We start from the raw sequence: 3,137 nt of genomic DNA, 5'->3' as shown, positions 1-3,137 counted from the left end.
ATATATATCCCATTAGATCTAGAGCTTTTAAATATAGCATTATATACCGAGCTAATATATACTGTATATTACAATACCTGACAATGTGCTTAATTGAAAAATTAATTAAACCATTTTTTAAAAGTAATTAGAAGCTCTCACTCATAGCATTCATTTCGATGTCTCACTATGGGATTCGCCTGCCTGCGTCTTCCTTTGAAGGAATAAAATTTTGTGTACTTGACATGCTTTGGGCTGGAACATGCCCACCTCATGATCGATGTCCCGGGCTTGTCTACAAACGGTTCCATTTTACCACGAAGAGCCTCCAAAGCAGCTAGCAGACCAAGCTAGCCTCTCTGGCAGGGACCCATTTGCGTTGACGAGCAGGCTGCCGCCTGGCAACGACAAGTGGGAATAAAATGTGGATGCCGGACCAAGTTGCTACAGTCAACTGAGGCTCCCACCTGCTGAGGACATTCTGGAGCTGGACTATGAGAAAGAGGACGAGGTAATCTCCTCGTGTCCGAAAATTATGATGATGAAATCCTCATCATAAGCACATGGGCTGTAAAGCCTTGCACTTCATAGGTCCCCCAGGATGAGGAGGAGAGAGCTTCTTGTTATCTGTATGGACATGCAGACTCTGCAAACGCGCTGCATCTAGACTCAACATCACATGTCCTGAAGTAGTAACAGCAATCACCAGATCCCATTACGAAGGGAAGACACTGTCACAGGCCACTAAGATGGCAAAACAGCTCCCTGTTTTCCCAGAGCTGCTGGACGAGGACGCAGTCTGCAGGTTGGACCACCTGTTCAGTGGGAAGACTCAAATTCATGGAGCCTCCTCTCTGGCTCTCTGGACTTTGAGAGCATGGAGAAGCTTGGCATGCACCACATGCCCCCCAATGTAGTCAATGGAGGCACCCCACCTGCGCCCATGGCTGCTGACGACTTCCAGAACCCCTGCACAGCCGTCGAAGGTGGACTGCTTCCAGCCAGCCTTAACTGAAAGGGTCTACAGAGCTGCAACTGTTGCTGTTAAAACAGTCAGTAGCTGCGTTTCCATTGCAAGTGTGCGCAAATTTTTTTTTCCGATATTCTGTTAATGTCAACAAAACACAGTTTTGCAACTGCGGTGTTTCCATTAAGTAAGAAATGCTATTAAAGTCACGCGTGAATACGTTTGTTCTCGCAATAAGTCATTACAAACATGGCGGCAATGGATGTAAACACATAGCATATTGCTACCACGACACTAGCGCTCATCATCAGAGGAGACGTTGGCTTCTTTTATCGAGGCTTTCCAGCAATAAGCCCCTTATACTTGGGAGTGGCCACGTATGCTGCGTTTTTGGAAAAATGTAGTCGGTGAGTTTAAAACTTTCTTTTACTACTTCTGTGATATTACTACTACTTCTACTTCCTGTTATCTTCTTCTTCGTTATCATCTTTTTCGCCAGTAGAAACAGCTGGTTGTTGATCAGGTGACTCCCGTGATGCGAAAAAAGTGTTTCCATTGAAGTTTCGCGAAAAACACCAATTTTGATACGGCCGAAATACCACCTCATCCTAGTGCAAAAACATTTTGTCGAAAAAATATTTATTTTTTCGAAATTGACGTGTTTCCATTGAGGAGATTTATTTTCGAAATTCTAATTTGCGCATTTTCATGGTCAATGGAAACGCAGCTAATGTGTCCTCCATGTTCTCAGCACACCAAACTGAGCTGTGCAAGGTCATGGCAATCAAGCCAGACCATAAAGTGTGAGATGAAATCACTGTGATAGTAATAACAATGTGTTACTGTATGTATTGTGATCAATGCATGTTCCTACACAATGATGACATTAGTGCTCTGCATTTGACCCATCACACCTGAGATACACCCAAGTAAAGCAGCGGGCACCCAAGGAGCTTAGGGACTAAGTGTCTTGCTCAAAGACCCCACAACATGTGGGCTTGGCATGGGATTGAACCTGTGACTTTCTGGTCCCAAGACAACTGTCCTACCACTGCACCACATTCACTGACTGCGTATGCAGCATTGTGTGGTCAACGCCACAGGAAAATCAGTGAGGATGGTAGTGTTACAGAAAAGGGCAAGGTGACTCAACCTGACCAACCTGTCAGATCAAGGAAAAAAAAGGACAATTTGGACCCGATGATCGTGTCTGAGAGCATCTTTGGCTCTGTTCTGGCCTCCATGCAGCAGCGGTGTGAGGCTAAGAAAACAGAGGATGAAGTCCAATTTTGCCTGCTCAGGAAAACGGAAACTCCTCCCCAGAGCAAAACCTCATAGGGGCAAGCTCATCACAACGCAACAGCGGTCCTTCCACTGGATTTTGGGGGCGATTGCATTGTCCTATACAAGCCAGGGCCTTCATGTAACTGTGGGCTTATGTGCCCACTTTGGGTCTGGATGTGTCCTGGACCCTATTTTAGGGGTCTCCATTCAGGACGTACAGTATGTGCAGCAGTGAGTTCGTCCTCACCACTTGTTCTTCCTTGATTCTATAAGTTCTCTGCATCCTCACTGGAATACCTGTCTGGCAATACGAGAGTCTCCATTTCCCAGAGTGAGACATCAAAATGAATACACTGAATGAGAACTTTAAGTCACTTGCGTAACCTAGTTTAGTTTAGTACTCAGAGTAGCATGATTGAGATGTCTTACCAGACAACCCAGGTGGCTTCCAAATAAAGTGTCCAAACCACCTCAACTGACTCTTTTCAATGCAGAGGAGCAGCAGCCTTACTAAGAGCTCACCCCGGGTGACGGAGCTCCTCACCCAATCTCTGAAGCTGAGCCTGGCCACCCTACAAAGGAAGCTCATTTTGGCTGCTCGTATCCTGCTTGTCAGTTGATCAGAACTCTTGAACTGAGGTCATTAAGAGTCATCTACAACAGGTGAGATATTAACCGTTCATAACCTTTCCACCAAAGCCCATCTGAACGATCACTTTAGGAACATTTAGGAGAAATACGAGCTCTCTAAAACAACGGGTTTGTCATTTTTGAAAGATATAAATTTGCCCACATTCAAATCAACAAACAAACTTGTGAGAAATAAATAAAAGCTTTTGTTGTAACATTGGTGTGCATGAATTTTTGTTCTGCCAACAGCTTAAAAAGCTGGGGGGGGGGGGGGGGG

The 3,137-nt window shown here is 45.1% G+C and overlaps 1 protein-coding gene across 4 annotated transcripts in view; it reads right to left on the bottom strand.

Annotated features, from left to right (window-relative positions):
* Nucleotides 1–3,137, bottom strand: part of LOC106526078 (tensin) — a 201,182-nt gene that overhangs the window by 147,966 nt on the left and 50,079 nt on the right. The gene's annotated exons all lie outside the window — the stretch shown is intronic.

The sequence above is a fragment of the Austrofundulus limnaeus genome, unplaced genomic scaffold (genome assembly GCF_001266775.1).
Source record: "Austrofundulus limnaeus strain Quisiro unplaced genomic scaffold, Austrofundulus_limnaeus-1.0 Scaffold257, whole genome shotgun sequence".
Taxonomy (NCBI): Eukaryota; Metazoa; Chordata; class Actinopteri; order Cyprinodontiformes; family Rivulidae; genus Austrofundulus; species Austrofundulus limnaeus.
The sequence above is the reverse complement of the archived record's forward strand: the minus strand, read 5'-3'. Positions and strand labels throughout refer to the sequence as shown.